The sequence below is a fragment of the Lygodium microphyllum genome, chromosome 14 (genome assembly GCF_053477565.2).
Source record: "Lygodium microphyllum isolate KBCC chromosome 14, Lygodium_microphyllum_v1.1.10, whole genome shotgun sequence".
NCBI lineage: Eukaryota > Viridiplantae > Streptophyta > Polypodiopsida > Schizaeales > Lygodiaceae > Lygodium > Lygodium microphyllum.
Window position 1 is genome coordinate 108523241 of NC_141148.1, and position 21930 is coordinate 108545170.

The following is a 21930-nucleotide window of genomic DNA, read 5'->3' on the forward strand; positions in this document are numbered from 1 at the left end:
TGATTTTGTGGGTCCTATTACCCCGTCGTCTACTACCCAGAAGAGGTACATTATAGTAGCCACTGATTATTTTACAAAATGGTCAGAAGCGCGGGCGACAAGGCAGGACAATGCAAAAGAGACTGCAAGTTTCCTTTTAGAGTAGATTATCTGCCGTTTCGGTCCACTGAAAGAATTAGTGTCGGACCGTGGAACCCATTTTCTAAATAAAGTGATCAAAATCTTGACTGAAGCTTGGCAAATCAAGCACAATAAAACGACTCCTTATAATCCACAAGTAAATGGGCAAGTTGAAAGTACTAATAAACAGCTTGTGGGGATCTTGTCTAAGATAGTCTTTGAGAAGAAACGAGACTGGGACAGGAAGTTGTATGTGGCAGTATGGGCGTACAATACAACGTTCAAGCGGGCTACTGGCCATACTCCATTTAAATTGGTTTATGGGAAAGAGTGTGTGTTACCCCTTGAAATCGAGTTGCCAACCATACGGTTTGCAATTAACCATTCTTTGGGAGATAAGGATTCCCTTTTTGAACATTTCACGACCTTAGCCCACCTGGATGAGCTAAAGTTGCAGAGCTTACTACACTAGGAGGAAGCTAAACGTCAGATGAAGCAGTTGCATGACCTTAGGGCGAAGGAGTACACCTTTAAAAAAGAGCAATTAGTCCTCTATTATGATGCGCGTAGGGAGCTGTTTCCAGGGAAGCTAGAACCTAAATGGGATGGGCCCTACAAGATTGTTAGGCTTGGGAAAAATAGGTCTACGGCTCTATTAGCTGAACTACAGGGAGTAGAGTTTAAAAATAAAGTTAATCTTAATAAGATTAAACCTTATTATTTCTAAGTATGCTGATACACAGAGAAATGCATTGTAGGTCCATGCTGAGGATGATTTGAGACCTGCAAAAGAGCTTAAAGTCGGTTGATGGGTCGGTTAATCCCTTATTTGGAGCACCCATATTTGGAGCAAAGATACCATCAGGGAAACCTCATTTGGTGGAGCAAAGGATACAAGGTGATTGAGCAAGAAGACGGAACCTTTGAGTGGGAGATTAAAGTCTTCTGCCATCACTGCTTACGACTGTTGACAAGCATCCCTGTTGAGTTCAATGAAGAAGGCGGGATGAAGCCATCAGTTCATCCTCTCAACATGCTAAACTTTGATTACCAAAACTACGAATAGAGGAGTTCGTGATGGCAGGCTGTGTAAACCCATTGTGGACGTATACATTATATTTTGATAGAGTGTCCAAGGGCCCTAATAAAAAAGGAAGTGCTGGAGTAGTAATCCGAGATCCCCGACATAGAGTTACGATGAAGTTAGCTGCTTATCTCGGGGTAGGATTCACTAACAATATGGGGGAGTATAAAGCCTTGATTATGGGACTGCATATTGCCAAACAAGGTGGTATTCGTCGGTTGTTAGTAAAAGGGGATTCCCAGTTGATCCTGAATCAACTAGATGGGACATACACAGTGCAAAATCCCATTCTCCGTATGCATCATCGGACTACTATGACCCTACTTGAGGAGTTTGAGAGAGTGTCTTTCCAGCTAATTCCACGTTATTGGAACCAATTTGCGGATTCATTGGCAAATCTTGCTTATGAGGAAGACCTTTTCTTTAACTGTGGTCCTAGTTTGGATATTGTTATCAATGATGAAACAGGACCCGGTCGCTTGTGGGGAATGTTATCAGAGCATGCAATATATGGCAGATGATGGTTGATGTGGGTGATGCAAAGAGTAGCCGAGACCAATCTACCGTTATTATCCTGGACCCATAGGCTGATTAGACAACATGTTATGCGTACGCCTCTTGCTATATATGCGGGAGGGATGGGTCATAACCTTATGCATTTAGTTTAGGGCTATGAGCCTGTTTTTCCTCCTTGGGAAGGAGCCTATTATTGTATATCTGGATTCTTTCAAGGAGGGATGTGTAGGTGCTACTTTGTTTTATTTCATTAGGCCAAGAGGGCCAGTTGTCTGTTTAGTGCAGGTGCAGTTAATGGTTTTTTATTTTAGTTCTATGCTAGACAAGTTTGGAAGAAGAGCTTGGAAGGAGCCTTTTGTTGCATGGAAGCTTCTTGTGGCCCTATCTAGGTGATATCCATCCTTTATGAGTACGGTGTTTTAGGTTATATGTGTCTGTGTACTTGTAAGGGGGTCTTTCTTTCTTGTTGGGGACTAGCGACCAAGGCATGAAGTCCCAGGTTTAGGCTAGGAATGTTTGAGGGAGGCTTGAATAGTCGTTGCCTCCTATAAAGACATTGTCGAGCATGAAAAGACCTGTTTTAGATGGCGGTCCTAGTGACCTTGTTCTGCTAGCCTGCTAGGCAGCCGTTCTAGGATTTCTTGTTAGTTGTGAGGCAGTTAGAGAAGCCTGCCAGAAGAAAAATGATGATGATAAAGGAAAAGAAACCCTGAATATCTGTAAAGAAAATCAATATATACAAAGGTGTGTAAAAAGGGATTCTAACCCCCTATAAAAAAATAAAAATAGAAAAGAAAGGAAATTGTATAAGCAGTTGATCATTGCCTTGCGGAGGCTTGGTAGGTTTCTGGGGACGAGTCTGACCCGGGGTCGATGCCTTATCTTCCTAGGGGTGGCATCTTGTTGGAAAAGAAGAAAATAAGGAAGGTTGGAGTGAAAATAAAAGTGAGCGTTAAAAAAGGATTAAGTGTCACCTTGCGAGGGCTTGGTAGGTTCTTGGGTACCGAGACAGGTCCTGAGGCCGATGCCCTGTTCTCCCTGGGTCACTACGCTCAGCTCCCTCCTTTTTACATTCTGAAAATCATAAAAACCCTAAAAGAAGAAATGTGCTAAAAGAAAATACTTCTTGATCAGGCTATAGGAGTCCTCACCTAGCGGGAGCTCCTGGTTGTGTTGTCCTTAGTTAGGTAGGTAGTTCAGACCACCACTTAGGGAAACCTCTTAGATAGTTCTTTTTAGTTTGGCCGTGTTGGAGTAGTTGGTTAGTGACTAGCTTCGGAGTTTCTATCACATTATGCTAGGCCTACTCCTTGTGGATGTCATGCCTTGGTTTTGTCAAGGGGTAGGCTGAGCATTGTGCTGTGTTTACTACGTATCCACTTTGAATCACCTTGATGCTTCCTTTGGTTGTTTTGTGTAGATCTATTGTGGGATTCGACGGGCTGAGTCACCCTATCCCGTGGTCGCCAATGAGTGCGGAATTTTGATGCCGAGAAGTGCTTTAAAATAGCTAAAAATTATGAATATCAAGGGAAAAATATTCAACGTCGAAGGCGGCGACTTGATCTAGGACGATTTTAAGCGTCAAAGTGCTTTAAAGGCGCTCGAGCGGCACTTGTTGATTTTTGATAATTTTTTAGACTGTCGTGTGGGTTGTCTGGAATTACTAGCCAATGCAAGACGCCGAGCCGGATGCCCAAGATTTTTCAGAGCTCAAATCGGAGTCCTGACGGGGAAATGGCCAAGGAACCGGTCAAGATGCGAAGAGGTGGACCAAAGTTTTGCCAAATGGACAAGTGACCTTTGGGAGCCCCAAATGTTAAATGTCACATGAAATGCAACATGCAAATCATGGAGAGGATGAAGAAACAAGGCGGCAGCACGCTGGTGCAAATTGCGCCCTCTCTCCTCTCTCTCATGATTCCTGCCTGTGAACAACCATACACAATGACTATGGGGCTTCATTCCCCTCTGCCTGCTGGTCTTATCGCCGTGCTTCACCCATCAAATGGTGGCCTGGTTGGAGAATCCTGATTCTAGTCTTTCTCTCTCCTCCCTCTCTCTCTTCTAGAGGCAGATTCATGTGGGAAGAAGAAGGATCAACGGAGATGGGATTGCTCCATGATGCAAGAGGGTAGATTGCTAATTCCGGACTGTCATGGACATTAATGGCTGCTGGAAATCAGTCCCGAAACATGGCAAATAAAAACCCGCAACCCGCAAAGAACGGTAATTCTATTTTTACAAAGGGAATTGATGTTTTATGCAATTTGCTTCATGAATATTTGTTCCCATGGGCTGATTATGCATTATGTTGTTGTTTGCTATGAGTTTGATCATTTTATGCTCAGAAAATCAGAAAATCATAAGTGTTATGACTAAAATTAATGGTATAAAACCCGTAAAACACGCGTTTAAGAGGCAAAATAGGGGTTTTTTGCAAAATAAAGGGGAAACATGAGATATAACATCAATAAAACCTGAAATTTTGTTGTCAAAGAACCTAAGGGCCACAACCCATAATAAATTTCAATTTTTATTTGTTTTTTATTGAAAATAATAGAGAAAAAATATCAAAAAATGGTGAAAATGGGTTTTAAATGGGAGAAAATTAGAAAACGATAAAGAGAAAATTTCAAAAAATTACATAAGTGTTTGTGCAATGTATAATGAAGGTAGAGCATGAGGTTAGCCTCGGTTTACCCTCATTTCTATGTTTTTGTCCGTATTTATCGCTTTCTCTATAAAGAAACACACATAAAACGACTCTTACACCTATCAACGATTGCAAAACATTAAACGGTAGGGTGAGAGGGGAGTTTGAGCGTCAAAGTATAATCTTAAATCTGATTTTTTTGTTGCATCATGGCTATAGGACATTGTTTTAAAATAAAGGAAAAGGCAGCATGACTGTAAGGCTCGATGTCTCTCCTCATTTCAATACATAAATGTTAGCATGGAAATCATGAAAAGATTGGTTTCGCACGATACACAATGCTGCTTTTATATTGTTTGTGCACTAAACCATTCACATTATGCACTATACATGATTCATGGTATCGAAGGAAAAAATCTCTTGGACTGCATAGCAATTGTTTTCTTAGAACTTTGACCCACGATTGAGAGTGTGAGGTTATCCCCACCGTAGGGTAGAGGGTCGGTTTCCTAAGGGACTGTGAAGTGAGGAAGCATGGTATATCTCCTGGAAATACAAGAAATATAAAAGAGAGGAGTTTATGTTCGTATGTGTTATATGTTTAGCAGCACATCAAAGGGCCAATCCCTGAGATGTAGGAGAGCTGCAGTGGGGCGTCGACTATTAGTCGGTGGAGTGCCTCCTCTATATGTGAGTAATCGTGGCGTTATGCCTAAGTACTTTGGGATCTCCCTCTGCGGAGTTTAAGGAAAATGTTGGACTATAAACTATAAACGAAAGAATTAAGCTTTAGGGCAGTTTGTCCCTTAGCATTAGATTGACGCTCCTGGTCCGCGAGGCCGTGAGGGTGTTTGTGTGTCATGAGCATGAGGTCCGGCTAGTGCTATAGCCAGTGCCGGCCCATTTCAGGTCCCATCAGACATATAGCACTGTGTGCTTTATTTGAGCCATACAAAATAGATTCTACACTGTGTACAATGCACGTGCAAACAAAAACAAAGTATACTGAAATCATAACACTGATACATGAAATAAATACACGATCACATAATGAAAGCGATTGGTACAATCATGACAAGATATCACTAATACATAGAAAATGTCTACACAAATCAGGCGACCAAAAAAGAAAGGTGTGTGAGCTCCAAGGATCCAAGGGCGAGCTACATATCCTCGCCAACCGAAAGCTCATCCCGTTGCAAAGGAGCATCGAACAAACTCTGCAAAAAAAGAAACAACAACAAATCAGTCCACCATACAATAATGCATTCTAATTAAACATGATAACTATGGACAAGAAAGATGAGTGACTTACAGGGCTACCATGTCTATACAATCGGTCAATCAATAAAGTGAGACTGTGCCTCTCTGCATATTGAGTCTCAAGGCCGGCGGTCCGAGCGTGATTTGTAATGGAGTTCTGCAAAGGAACAAAATACTAACTGTTAGAAACACGATTGTCAGTACAAAGGGTATTGCAAAAAAATAAGCAAGCAAAACAAAAGAAAAACTTACAAAGTCCTCCAGATATGTCCTATGGCTGCCAATCCCAAGATGATGGACCACTCCGGCCTCTAGTCGTGCCTTGTCACCTCACGTTGTTGTCTCCAACGTCCTAGAGAATCTATAGCCTCCTCCCTCAATCGACGCCAGTCGTCCACGTCTAGCCACTCGGGCTTTGCACTCTTGAGTGCCTTACGTGTGTCCAATCATCTCTGTGTGACATATATGCACGCATGCACTCCATCATCCATAGAAAACCTATCTGCTGTAGCTAGTACCGGAAACTCCTCATGCAAGGATGCTACTATGTAGTCCTTGCTCCCTTTTGGTATGTTTTTCCAATGATCCAAGACATTGTGCCAAAAAACTTGTTGGCACAACTCTCTCATGCGAGCCATCACCCTCCTCCCCTCACATCATTCATGATGATGGCTCCTAACCTATCATCGATTAGATATGCATATCCCCCTGGGGTATGCCTAAGATGGGTCCTCTCCCATCTGCGTTCACACTCCTAGGCATATCAAGGAGACCCTTGTGCATCCGGTATACCGATCGGGGTAATATCTGTCGGAGTGGCACCCATACGGGTGCCACCTGTAGACGGCTGAGTAATTGGAGTAGACGTCCCCATAGGTGTGACAAATCCTGAAGGTGACACAACTCCAGCTGAACGACGAGATGGAGACACTGCATCCGTGCCTCCACAGCATCTAGCTGAGGCTAAGCCATGCTCCTTGAAACTGCCACGAGAGTGAGGATTTACACTTGTATCCCATGCCAACCGTGGGTTCACTACCTCTGTATCTCTGCAACATCCCCCTGACCCCCTTGAAGCACTCCCTCCCTCTGGCTCAAGTCCGGAGCGTTGACCTCGTCTACTCGAAGCTGAAGCATCCGATCGTGCTGAAGTAGATTTAGTAGATCGGTCTGACAATGTCCGAGACAGCTCCTAGTCTGCCATGTCTCTGAATCTTGTGATCTGGTCTAGAGACATGCACGTGAAGATATCTTGCAACTCCTCATCGCTCATCTCTCGACTCATCCTGAAAATGTCACTTGCACAAACAAAAAATGATGTTAGAATAATCAATTTAAATCATACAAATCATAGTAATATAAATCCTTAAAAAAAGATCTCACTTAAAATGCATATCTAATGTACCCTTATAAGTGATTGGTCAATAGATTGAGTAAGTGGATGCTCCAAGTATGAAGTATCCTATGGTCCCATGTCAATCTCCTGACACAACTCCACATACACTAGAAGGTCGATAGATATGTCACCACAAAAGGATGAGTCTACTTCGTTCTCAAAGAATTCTTGGACTCCTATATTTCCATCATTGTTAGCCGATGCTGACTCCAAGCTTTCGGTGGCCTCCACCCCTTGCAATATCAACCCCTCTATTTGCATATTGTCTTCATCTATGCTCGAAACATCGCTTTGATCATATACTCTCGCACTTCGAGGCGCTGAAGGTATAACATACCACCATAGAGGTTATTGGGGGTTTAGATAGAAGATTACATGTTCACAAACACCTACAAGAGAGTTTAAACTATTGTGACATGTACCATGTCATAATAGAATAAACAAACAAATGAGTCCATGCACGTGTTCACAATGGACTGGCAACACAAAGGTATTGCCCAAATCCGTCCTTGGAATCTATTTCAAGAAATCCAAATGGACCTCGTCAAACTATTGCTCCAGCTCCTTCAAGTACCACTTTGAACCACTGCGCATCAAATAGTATCATGGAGAAGCTACGGTAATCCACCGTAATAATACTTTACAAGTTTCCAAAATACTCCATCTCATCTATAACCGTGTTTGGATCTGTTGCTCATCGCCGACTCTCTTGCTCAAACCTTGACATGATACCACAGTCCATTGTGGAGCGCATTTTGTCAATATGCTCCACGCAAAAATGTCGTCTGCGCGACCACGCTACACTATATATTTTGTATTGTACATTGAAACACCCAAATTAGATGTCGCATATAAAATATAGATACGACAAATCCTAAACACCTCATCACCTTTGGACTACATCCCCTTGAGAATTCCCATTCCTCCATTGAGATCTTCGCCCCTTCCTGAGACACTACGGTCAAAGCTCCATGCAACCATCACGTTGACATGAACCATGGCATCTCCTCCATGTCCTGGGGATATCGAATCGATCGATGATGCATACTATGTTGGAATTTAGATCGTGCTTCCTCTCGATCTTACCTAGCGATCCGGTACCTGGCGAGCCACATCTCCATAGAGGCATGGTGCAACATACAAAAGAGATTTACCTTCTCCTCCATTGTAGCATCCATTCTTTTTCTACCCCATTTCCAACCACCACATCTCCAGTCAGTCTATCATCGTCCTTCAGCAACCATAGCATTTTGTTGTCTGGATCCACCGTTGGTAGCCATTGTGAAATATGCACTAGCGCCTCAGACACCAACCAACCTTCAGCCATGCTACCTTTTGGGCTGAGCTCGTTGTCGCACAAAGCCTTTCAGGGTTTTCATGAAGCACTCCAAGAAGAATATCCATCGCGTATGGATAGGTCCAGCAATCTCCACTTCATCTACAAGATACACAAGAAGGTGGATTTGTATCGTGAGCATGCTAGTAGGCAGGTATTTCTCAAAGAGACAGACCATCTCCATTGCTCCCCGCCTCGCAGATTCAATAGAGAACGTCTTAATCTCCTTCTGTGAGATCCATTGCACCAAAGTCGACAACCTGTAAATGGCTCCACGTATTTCTGGAGTAAGACATCCTACGATTGTGATCGGTAGTACAAACTGCCACAAATGAGAAAGTATTATGAATAATGGCTACACTCTAGATAGAAAAATGCGCACGCCAATTACAATCCATTCATAGTACAAACCTGACATATCATATGCTAGTCATGGGATTTTGGCCCTGATAATTGATCGTCTTTAGAAAATGCAAACCTGAGAGAATGCATCATACCTGTCAGAGTGCGGATAGACTTAACTACTTGCTTCACAACGCACTCTTCTTTAGTGGACAAAACCCAAGGAGCGCAAGGTAGCTGCATGCGACCATTAGCACTCGATTGTGGCCAAAGTACCTCCATTTTACCTATCTCCTTCAAATCCATTCGTGCCCCTATAGTGTCTCTCTTTCCTGTGATATGGTCCCATAGAAAGTTGCCCACAATCTTGAAAATATGTATGGGGTCCAACAAGTGGTTGACCTGTAAGTGGGTGCAATATGGCAACTCGTAGAAAACTGAGAACCGTCACATTCCGTTTGGATGTGACTCCGCGTGGACCATTTTCAGCTCGTACCAGCTTGCGGTGTTCATATGTGTTGGAGGTCATCCAAGAAAACCTTCCCTGAGTTCATGATCCTCTGGCAAGAAAGTGGTGTGTCCTTGATATACCATCTTCTTCATGGTTCGTGACCTTCGAGAGTCTAATTGTGGCCCGTACAATGGACATGCATGATAACCTGAGGTAACCATACTTGTTCCAACACCTCTATCTAGTGAATACAAGCTTGAACGAGATAAAATATAGATATTACCAACAAGAATAAATGCCTATTCACCTGAGCACTCTCCAAATCCCGGAAAGTCATGCATCGTCCACATGAAAATGGCTCGAATATTGGCAGACCGCCGACCATCGCGCTTGCTCATATCTTGCACAATGACCCCCTCCTCCCACAAAATCTTAAGCTCATTGACTAATGGACGAAGATACATGTCTATATTTTTGACTTTGTAGCGACCGGGGATGAGTAAGCTAAGGATGAGATGTCCTTCCTTCATAGAAAGCCATGAAGGGATATTGTAGTTGATAAGGACTATAGGCTTACACTGTAAGAAGTTGAGGCAGATCGAATGGGTTCACGCCATCCATTGCAAGACCGAGCCGAAGATTCATTGGCTCTCGGGCAAATCCTGGGAAGGTAGAGTCAATGTGGCTCCATGCGCATGGATCCAGTGATATTCGTTGAACTCCATTCGTGGACCTATTTTGCGCATGCCATGTTGTCAAGCTCGCCATGCCGGACGTAGAAACATGTGGTTTATGCTAGGGATAAGGGGAAACTATCTGAGAACTTTTTGAGGGATGGTTTGCCCTTGCAAGTCCTATCGATACCTGTGAGCACCACAATTTGGACATGTCTCCATAGTCTCGTATTCTCCTCGACACAGTATGCAATCGTTGATACATACATGGATGTTGTTGTAGTCCATGCCAAGCTTTTATAAAACATGTCGTGCATCATCATGAGACTCAGGGATGGTATTTGCAAGTGGTAATATATGATATTTCAATAACCTAAAAAAAATCATAAACACCTTGAAAAAGTACAAATGTTTTTAATAATAGTGCCGAAAAAAAATCAATGAAGCGTATGTACAAGGTACCTGAACAACTCGGTCACACTTGCATAGCTCCACCTGTATTTTGCTTACACACTTAAGCATGCAAGCAGTGTCTTCAAGCGAGATACTCGACACCCATCATATAATGGTATGGATGCTTCCTCTCTAAGCGCATCAGAAGTCTCAACATCCATGGGAATCAATGCATCGATCATTGCCTCCATCTCAGGCTCCAAGATTGTAGGTAGGTCTGGAAGGCTACCTGTCTCCTTTGGCATTGACGGTATAGATTGGCCTTGGAAGTGGTGGATTGGCTCATGCACTCCATCCATCACACGCCCACGAACTCTTCTAATTGGCCGCAAAGGGTGCACTCCTCATTGGGACGAGACATCACCTCCCTGGATAGAAAATTTTCCAGCCACACCCAATCTTCTTGTATATGGTATTTAATTAACTTGCGAGTACAATGCATGATTGATATTAACTTTTCTTACCATTTGTTGAAAATCCGCAATTACTTGATCAATGATCTCAGATTGAAACTTATCAAATCGTCATATGTATTCTATAGACAATCGACGTTTTTGTCTAATTGCCAACTCACATTGAGAGCAAGGACATGTGACACATTGATTAAGATACGCCTCACAATCTTGAATAACAGGACCTTCATCATTTTCCATTTTTTTTACGTTACTACAAACAATTTGTTTTTGTTATCATTCTTTTTTTTCTTAAATTGTTATCCTCTCCTTCCATCTCTCTCTTTTTTTTCTTTCTTAAATTGTTATCCTCTCCTTCCATATCTCTCTCCTTTTCTACATTACGACTACGACCATGACCACGACTACGATGTCGTACTGCTGCGCATCCGAGGTGTGGAATCCACCAAAAAATTGTGTGTGTGACATTTGTTACTTTGTACATACTTAGACGTTGTGCTTCGCTCTGCTTGAACATTTTGCCTTCAGTTGATTCATGTTCAATTTCACAGAAGAGACAAGTGCTATTTGGGAGTAAATCTGATATTTGTTACAAACAATTTAGAATGAGAATGGGCTCTAGATCTGCAATGAGTATGATTTTCCCGAGCTTCTCAAGCTGTTTGCTTATGCTAAAGATACAAAAGGTGATGGGGTTTACACAATCTATACTCTGGATACAAAGACTGGTGAGTTTGTGGGAAAGCCTTTACATGAAATCACTAAGTATATGGAATGGATTGACAATGAAACTCTTGCATATGTTACACAGGATGATCTCCATCATCCTTTCAAGGCATGGACAGGCTTGACTCAACAAGGTCACTTTGATATACTTTTCTATATGGTGAATGTTGCAGTGGTAATGGACTAGGTATGAAAGGGCATGCTCCTTGAAATACTCAATGTTTGGTCATAAATTCAGTGTGGTCCTATGCCTTAAGCGGCACAAGGAAAGAGGAGGATATACCTGCAATAAAACTTTGCTAACAATTGTTGCAGTGATAATGGACTGAGTGTGGAAGGGCTTACTGTTTGAACACTCAGTGTCTGGTTGTAAATTGAGAGTGAGACTTAATGATGCCTTCAGTGGCACAATGAATGGTGCTGATCTTTGCTTTTGGAGGGAGTCGTGATGTAGATCGTTTCAGACATTGTGTTGGCAACAAAAGGAGAGGGATTGGACTAAAAATAGTGAAAGATCATGAGGCTTTCAACTTTCTTTTTTTCCTATTGAAGGGAGCGATCAAAGGGCAGTTTTTTTGTATCTTGGAGGTCATTATATTTTGCAACGTACCGACGATCCATCAACCTTTGCAAGACATTACAGACACAAATATATGCATCTGAATGGAGGTTGCTGGCAGTGATGAAGCGGGGTCTCATGAGGACACATCACCAGAAGCTAATGAGTATGAAAATTGAGAAGACAGAGAACCAGTCTATGCAATCCAATCATATATAGATGATATAATCATCACAAGGGGCCAAACAGAGGATTCAGCCTTGGCAGATGGTAAATCTACAGGCCCTGACGGCACAAATATAACGCAGCCAGATGGCTCATGCAAGAAGATGAAACCTGATATGAAAAATGAGAAACTACATGTGGAGTGCAAGAGAAGGAAGGTGTGTGAGCAAAATCAGGCAGTGATGCTTCAGAATGAGGCAACTAACCTTCTGCTTGGTGGATTGCCTGGAGGAGCTAAGGCAAGATATAGCATATAGCAAGAGCTTGGCGAGCACAGACTCGAGCTTACTGTCGTCTATGAGGGCAAGCCTTGTCAATAGACGTAAGAAACCTTCTACCTAGCTACATGCCTACTGACAAGAAGCGATGACCATCTTCATCAAATTTACAAGCCATCATATATGGGGTGACTCAGTCATCACCTGCACCTCTTTGACGATGAGAAAGATTCAATTTGGAGTATGAAGCAAGTAGTCAACATTAACTAGGATCATCAAGCTTCGTGGAGGACAATTAAACGACAAGTTGATTGGAACAATCATTTCTCTGTGATAACGGGAGGCCAATTGATCGTGATAGATAAGGATCTGGTTCATCTACTTGCACATATCTATGTCTCTGATCTGAATAGTGCAAGGTTTTTGTGGAAGTGTACACCCACAACCATAAAACAAAGCCGTCCAAAACTTGTTACTGTGTGGGAATTGGACAATGCATGTGGAAATATAACCATGTTGGTGTTCATAATGCTCTTTGAAGCTACAACTAGAGTCCAATTGTTCAGCAGATGATTGTTGCATTTTTTTAAAAAAATTCTTACAGAGTATTATTCACTAAAGATCTTGAAACTACTATCCATAGCATATTCATTCATAAGTGTTAATGATGCTACAAAATTTTTGGGCATAATAGAGGGAGATGCCATCGCACACACTACCTAGGAGAGATGGATTTTGGATCATGTGTCAAACATGCTGATTGTTAAGTCGATACTTCCTGTGGCAGCACAAAAGCTAGATTCTAGCAAACTTCAAAGTTTAACTGAGTATGTGTTACATCTCAAGCATTGAGGATAGTGCAGTCAATTTCAAAAGACAACTGGAGCTTCTGTAGTTTGGCTACCCTAAATGGCAAAAGGTGGAGAGTGGCTATAGGATGGTAAATGTATCCTAAATCAGACATGGCAGATGATACATTGGCAGTCTTAGTTGATAAGTTGGGTAGTCCTAGTAGCCAGCATGCTCAAGATATTCAACTAGGTTTTAGTATGAGGACTGGCCAAGCTGTCTGATCAACTGCATCTCTGATGTTACTATGAGTAGTCTGTTGGAAGCTACAGTAGCACCTTCTGATGTTGCATGAGCTCTGTTTTGAGCTCTTTTGGAGTGGAAGAGCTTGAGTTGCTTTTTCAAAAAGTTCAAAATGTTGCTGTTGCCAAAGAAGAGGAAGGAACTGATTTTCGAATATGCAGAAAAGAGAGCCTCACAAGAGCTTTCATCTTTGTCTGATCGCGTGCATCAGCTTCAGGCAACACTTGACAATATTCATCAGTGGAAGGAGGTTATTAACTCTTGGAAAGATATTGTTACTTGGCATCATTTTCTCATTTTTGCTTATTCACATGATTGATCTTCTATCTTGAAATTTGTCAAGGACCTCTGTGGTCGCGACTTTGCTTTCGAAAAACCCTTCGATATCTTTGGTGAGCCGGATGTGAAAGTGTCGCATTTATTAAAAAAAATCAGGATGGGAGACACTTCGGCATCAATTTTAGCCCCTTCTAGGATTCGTGCTTTGTCCTCTACTTTGAATCCATCATCGACTTCTGCTGCAAATACTTCTACGGATGATTTAAAGCAGATTTTGCAGAATATGTCTATGTATATGCAACTTCAAAATCAGCAAACACAATTGTATATGCAGCAGCAGCAGCAGTTACATCAACAATAGTTGTCTCAGCAAAGGCAACTATATTCGGAGCAAGAGAATGCAATTAGCGCGACTAAGGCGATTGAAGTAGTTGAGAATGAAAAGAAGCTATTTGGTGGCCGTAATGTATCGGCTTATTTGAAGACGTATGAGATCAAGACGGGATTTTTTGGAGTACCAACAGGACCTTTGAGTAAATATTTTCTTTGCGTTGTCACACCTTCATTGAGGGTAAAAGTGACTGATCTTTTCCTTCAAAATTTGCATTGGCAAGATATTAAGAAGGCCCTAAAAGAGGAGTATTTTCTTGAAGACTTTGGGATGGCTACACGGCGGTCATTCCGAGAGTGGGTCTACATGCCAAACAAAGGTCTAGCTGCTTCAGAATTGATACGAGAATTTGAAGAGAGGTATAGTTAGCTTGATGCCATTGAACAAAGAGCATTGGATATTGAGAAAGTTGAGCTTTTCTTGCAAGCTGCAGATCCTGCTCTTCAAGAAGAATTAGGAGAGCTTCTTGAGGATCGCATGAAGCCTATGGGACTTAAAACAGATTGGCAAGACGCCCAGGATGCGGTCTCGACTTTGACCAAGAGGCGGATATGGAAGACCCGCCTACAGAATGGATCTATGATACCAATGCCATCTTCTGCTCCTATGTCTGCTTCTACCCCTGTCATTTCTTCTCTTTCTCAGCCAGTTACTTGGCCTATGCCAGTGCCTATTGTTTCTAATCCTCCTGTTCCTCCTGTTCCAAGACCGATACCGGCTCCTTCTGCTCCAAAATCATCCGCTCCTTTGGTTCCTTCCTCTCTTGATAACATAATCAAAGGCATAATGGATTTGACACTGGAGTCAGTTAAATCAGAATTGGTGGGAAATTTGAAAGAGCAGTTTGCTTAAACTGTGCCTACTATTTCTTCTAGTGCTCCTAGTGCACCTAGGAGTGCTCCTAGTGCACCTAGGAGAGATCGAAGATGTATTTGGTGTGATAGTACGGACCATCAGCATTGCAGGGATTGCCAATCCTTTCAAGATGCAAGGAGGAAGAATTTGGTATTTTTGGGACAAGATGGCAAGATCTGGTTGACTGAAACAGGAGCTCCGCTTCCTACCAATTTTGGGAAAGGCGAAATGAAGAAATTAGTAGATGATATGGTTGCGCATACTTCTTATGTGGCAGCTAGAGGAGATGCCTCTGCATATGGAGTCTATATTGAGAAAGGTTCAGAGAGTCAGTCGGCATTATGGACCTATGCTACAAGGGGAAAATCCAGCAGCCTATTTTGACTAGTGCAGGTTCAGATCTGAGACAGGTTTGGATTCGCCTATTGACAGGTACACTTGGCTAAGTCTCAGGGAGCAGATGTACTTGTTGAGGAGAAGCGTAAGAGAGATGAGAGAATCCAAATGCATCTAAAAATACTAGAGGGGTGAGTTTTTTACTCCACCTACTACAGGGCTGTCTTTGAGACTAGCGCCAGAACAACAAATGGAAGATGCTCAAAAGAAAGAAAAGAGGCAAGAGTTTAGACAGAGAAAGCAGCCAGGATTTAGATTAATGTCTGATATTGAGACATCTACGGATATGAAGAAAATCTTTAATGACAAGATAGTTGGCAGTGAGGTGACTTTTACTATCTCTGAGGTTTTGGGCATCTCGAAAAGAGAGTTTCAAGATTAGTTCCAAGAAGTCCTGAAGAGGAAAAGACATACATTGCCTACTACTGATACACAAGGAGTTTTGATTGGGGAGTTGGATGAGGATGAGGATGAGGTTATAGTTGAGAATGCTTATGTTTTTCCGCAGACAGAGAAGAGGGTTCAGCCTATGCATTATGCTGAAACTAATGAGCCTATCTTGGCACCATGCAATCACTTTTCGCAGAGTCATTAGGCTAAGGCAACTACATAAACAATGGTAAAAATTGGAGAGAAACAGGTGCCTTATATTGCTTTGGTGGATCATGGTTCAGAGATTAATCTCATAGTTCGTGGATTTTATGAAAGTAATAGATGGCCTATGGATGCAAAGCATGGGTGGCATATGAGAGCCGCCAACAACACTGCAGGTGATTTGTATGCTGCATGTCCTAGTGTCAGGATTTCTATTGGAGATGTAAAGGAGGATTTCCATTTCTTTGTGCAGGATTCATGCTCTTATCCCATAATCCTAGGACAGCCATTCATCACAAAGATGCACATGGAGACGAAAGTAATGGATGATGGATCTGCTTATGCACAAATTCACAGTAAAGATGGTATGAGACCAGTCCAGTTTATGACTGTGTGTGTAAATCATGCTAGAAACAAAGATACTCTTCAAGATGCACCTTTGCCCACTGTGAGGGATTCGGGTTTTCATTAGGTACCACTATTCCACGAGACGACGGTGGTACAGAGGAGAGGAGATTGGAGTTCTTGCCTCCTGACAGTAGTGTTTTCTCCTCCAATTTTGTTGGAATTTCAGCAAACGGTTCGATGAGTTATCAGAAGATTTCTAAGTTGCCTAGAGCTGCCAAGCAGTACATATGCAAGAAGGAGAAAGATTTTAAAAATGCACGTATTTTAGAGGATGATGAGCATATAGATGGGATGTATGATAGTATGGTTTGTGCAGATACGATGACAGAGATGGAAAATATGTTGAAAGCTGATATGCAGAGTTGTCTCAATAATGTATCAGTGCAGTCCCTGGACATGTTTCATGAAATTTTAGATTTTGTGTCACAGATAGAGTCAGAGGCTGAGGTGACTCAGCAAAAAGTGTTGAGAGCTGAAGAAATTCAGCAAACAGAGTTTCTGGCTGATTATGATCAGCCTACAGAGACACAGAGGGCTGAAAACTTTCAGCCAACAGAGTTTACTACTGAAATATTTCAGCATCTAGAGTTTAGGGATGTTCCTATGCAATCCATAGAGCAGAGGGCTGAGGATATTCAGCCCCCACCGGAGGGTAGAATTGCTAATTTACAGCATGATTTGAGTAATGCAGAGGATCATAATGAAGCCACGGTTGACACGAAATACAAGAGTGTGGATAAGAAGGTGAAGCCAGTAGCTAGACTGCTTCCACTTGATAGTGATCAGTAAATAGAGAGGGCTACTAAGCAGCCAATTTTGAGGAATCCAGAGCATATAGGCCATAAATTTTCAGCAAAGACTCTTGCTGAATTAAAAATTGAAAATGGTGATTTCTTGCTACCCTCAGAGAAGCAATGCTTTCAGGATATGCTTAAGTGACATGGAAGGGGGTTTGCTTTTTTCTCACGTGAGATTGGATATGTGAATCCAGATATTGTTGCCCCTATGGTGATCTTTGCTATTCCTCATATTCCATGGAACCTCCGACCTATTCCAGTGCCTAGGGCACACTTGCCAAAGCTAGTTGACTTGTTGAATGAGAAAATCAGGATGGGAATCCTAGAGCCATCATCTGCACCATAAATAAGTGGTTTACGGTTCCAAAGAAGAATGGTACTCTCCAATTTATACAGGACATGCAGCCAGTAAACAGAGTTACTATCAGGAATGTTGGTATAGGTCCAGTTGTGGATAAGTTTGCAAAAGCATTTGCTGGACGTGCCATCTATTCTTTAGGTGACTTGTATTCGGGATATGATCAGTTTCAACTGGCCTTGGAAAGCAGGGACTTAACCACTATGAGAACTCCTATTGGGCTTATCAGGATGTGTACCTCGCCTTAAGGTGCCACTAATTCTGTTGCACATATGATGAGTGCCATGCATAAGGTCCTTCGTGAGTATATACCTCAGCTTACCATGCCTTTCTTGGATGATGTGCCCATTAAGGGGTGTGCAAAAGAAGAGAAGAATGAGAGTCTAAATGAGTAGGGATGCAAATACTTTGTGGCTGATCATATTGCAGCTTGTGAAAAGATTTTGGCCAGGTTAGAAGAAGTGAACTTGACACTATTAGGGCATAAATCTATTTTTGGAGTAAGTGAGGTTGTCATTGTTGGACATATGTATGGGTATTATGGCAGGAAACCTTCACCTCCAAGGTGGATGCTATAGGAAAGATTATGGAGTATTGTTCTACCAATTTAGAGGTACGGAGACTCATTGGAGCCTATGTGTTTTACATGATTTGGATACCCCATTTTGCACACATAGCAGATTGTTTATATCAACTGCTTTGAAAGGGCAGAAATTTTATTGGGATGAGAGCCACACTAGAGCCATGCGAAAATTGAAGAAGTTATTGCAGATTGCTCCTACTCTCAGGAAAGCGGATTATAATTGCAGAAGGCCTATTATATTGACATTTGACACTAATCCAATTGGCATAGGTTGGGCTGTGGGTCAAGATGATGCAGATGGAAACATGTATGCTATTCGGTTTGGGGCAAAAGTCCTAAACGAGAGACAGAGGAGGTATCCACAAATCAAGAGTGAATTACTGGGAATTGTTACGGCTCTCAAATGTGACAAGGAGTACTTTACTGGAGCCCCAGTTGTGGTAGAGACAGATTGCTTTCCATTGATAGGTATGATTACGAGTTGCTCTACTCTGGATATAGCTATGCTGAGATGGATTGCATACATCAAGTCATTAAATCCAGAATTTAAACACATAGCAGGGAAGGATAATTCAGTGGGGCAGATATGTTGTCTAGAGCCAGATACAATGATGAGGAGACACTACTTGCAGAAGAGGATGATGCAAAAATTTCAGCCGCTATGGTTGATCATGTTTGCCATGTCTGTGATATTGTGGCTTTCATAGAAGAACTCTATGTTGGAGATTGGTTGCAGATTGGTAAGTACCTTAGTACACTAAGCAAAAGAGATGAATGGATAGATGAAGAGTTCAAGAAGATCAAAAGAAAGGCCTATGGTTATTTTCTCAAGGACGGATTTCTTTGGAAGCACCCGAAGAAAAGAGTATGAGAAAATCAAGGAAAAATATTGGTAGAAAGGCATGTACAGAGATGTTTCTCGCTTTGTAGAGACTTGCAGAGACTGTCAGATGTATTCCGTAGTGCGCCATCGAGATGAGCTTCATCAAACCTATCCGCTATGCATTCATTATAAGTGGGTAGTTGATTTGGTTACTATGACGATGGGTCTATGGTGGCAGATGAGATATATTGTATTGGTTAGAGAGGATCTTACCAATCATGTTGAGGGCAGACCTTTGAGAACGAAGACCACTAGTGTAGTGTGTAAGTTCCCATTGGAAGAAATTTTCTACATGTATGGCTATGTGGGTAAGATCACTTCAGATCACTGTGAATTAGATGTAGATGAAGCTAGGGAGTTTTTCTCTCAACTAGGAATCAAGTTGGCTCTAACCACATCATACAATCTAGAGGGAAATGGAAAGAGTGAAAGAGGGCATCCGTCGATAGTGAAAGCATTGGCCAAAGCATGCAGAGGTTGGATTGGAGAATGGCCGAGACTTCTACCATTTGCTTTGTGGGTTGATCGTACGACTCACAGTGTTACCACAGGATATATGCTTGCAGAGTTGATGTATGGTCAGAAATCGGTTATCCGGACTGAGACTTGTGCTTTGACTTGGTCAGTTTTACCTTGGCAGGAGGATTTGACGAGAGAGGAGCTCTTAGCTCTTCAGATCCGGCAGTTGGAGAGAAGACCAAAGGATTTTCAACTAGCTATTGACAGGTTGAAGGTTGCTAGACTTAGAAATAAGGACAAGTTTGATAGCAGGCATTGCTTGCAGCCTAGAGCAATAGAAGAGAAAGACTGGGTATTAGTCTTTGATAGCAGCCTTGAAAATCAGCATATTGCACTTTGGAAGATGGTGAAAAGATGGTTTGGGCCATACATAGTCAGACATGTCTTTGATAATGCAACATATGAGCTGACAGAATTGGATGGGACAGTGCTTAGAGTGCCCATTGTAGGAAAAAGAATCAAGATTTTCAAGAAAAGAGATGATGAGGATTATGCACTGGAAGAATTTGCAAGAGAAGAGCAACGAGAAGAAACTCCAATAGAAGAGACAGATGATATGATAGATAACCTTTCTGATATACCGAAAGTAGTCAATGAAGAGATTGATCTGTTCGTGGATCTTGACAACAATGATCATGGGTAGTTGGCCCATCCAGAGGATGCGCAAGATTAGAGGCGGTGGATGTCGTACTGTTGTGCATCCGAGGTGTGGAATCCACCAAAAAGTTATGTGTGTGACATTTGTTACTTTGTACATACTTAGACGTTGTGCTTTGCTATGTCTGAATGTTTTGCCTTCAGTTGGTTCATGTTCAATTTCACAGAAGAGACAAGTGCTGTTTGGGAGTGAATCTGATATTTGTTACAAACAATTTAGAAGGAGAATGGGCTCTAGATCTGCAATGAGTATGGTTTTCCCAAGCTTCTCAGGCTGTTTGCTTATGCTGAAGATAAAAAAGGTGATGAGGTTTACAGAGTCTATACTCTGGATACAAAGACTAGTGAGTTTGTGGCAAATCCTTTGCATGGAGTCACTAACTATATGGAATGGATTGACAATGAGACTCTTGCATATGTTACACAGGATGATCTCCATCATCCTTTCAAGGCATGGACAGGCTTGACTCAACAAGGTCACTTTGATATACTTTTCTATATGGTGAATGTTGCAGTGGTAATGGACTAGGTATGAAAGGGCATGCTCCTTGAAATAATCAATGTTTGGACATAAATTCAGTGTGGTCCTATGCCTTAAGCGGCACAAGGAAACAGGAGGATATACCTGTAATAAAACTTTGCTGGCAATTGTTGCAGTGATAATGGGATGAGTGTGGAAGGGCTTACTGTTTGAACACTCAGTGTCTGGTTGTAAATTGAGAGCGGGACTTAATGATGCCTTTAGTGGCACAATGAATGGTGCTGATCTCTACTTTTGGAGGGAGTCATAATGTAGATCGGGTCTATTTCAGACATTGTGTTGGCAACAAAAGGAGAGGGATTGGACTAAAAATAGTGAAAGATCATGAGGCTTTTGACCTTCTTTTTTTCATGTTGAAGGGAGCGATCAAAGGGCAGTTTTTTTGTGTCTTGGCAGTTGTTATATTTTGCAAGGTACCAATGATCCATCAACCTTTGCAAGACATTACAGACACAAATAGATGTGTCTTAACGAAGGTTGCTGGCAGTGATGAAGTGGGGTCTCATGAGGACACATCACTAGAAGCTAACGAGTATGAAAATTGAGAAGACAGAGAACCAGTCTATGCAATCCAATCATATATAGATTATATAATCATCACAGGGGGCCAAACAGAGGATTCAGCCTTGGCAAATGGTAAATCAACAGGCCCTGACGGCACAAATATGACGCAGCCAGATGGCTCATGCAAGAAGATAAAACATGATATGAAAAATTAGAAACTACCTGTGGAGTGCAAGAGAAGGAAGGTGTGTGAGCAAAATTAGGCAGTGATGCTTCAGAATGAGGCAACTAACCTTCTGCTTGGTGGATTGCCTGGAGGAGCTAAGGCAAGATATAGCATATAGCAGGAGCTTGGCGAGCACAGACTCGAGCTTACTGTCGTCTGTGAGGGCAAGCCTTGTCAACAGACGTAAGAAACCTTCTACCTAGCTACATGCCTACTAACAATAAGTGATGACCATCTTCATCAAATTTACAAGCCATCATATATGGGGTGACTCAGTCATCACCTGCTCCTCTTTGACGATGAGAAAGATTCAATTTGGAGTATAAATCAAGTAGTCAACATTAACTAGGATCATCAAGCTTCGTGGAGGACAATTAAACGACAAGTTGATTGGAACAATCATTTCTCTGTGATA

At 42.0% G+C, this 21930-nt stretch overlaps 1 pseudogene; it reads left to right on the top strand.

Annotated features, from left to right (window-relative positions):
- The window catches only part of LOC148025964 (COP9 signalosome complex subunit 8 pseudogene), a 60794-nt pseudogene extending 47510 nt beyond the window's left edge, over nucleotides 1-13284 (top strand).
- The last annotated feature ends 8646 nt before the right edge of the window (nucleotides 13285-21930 follow it).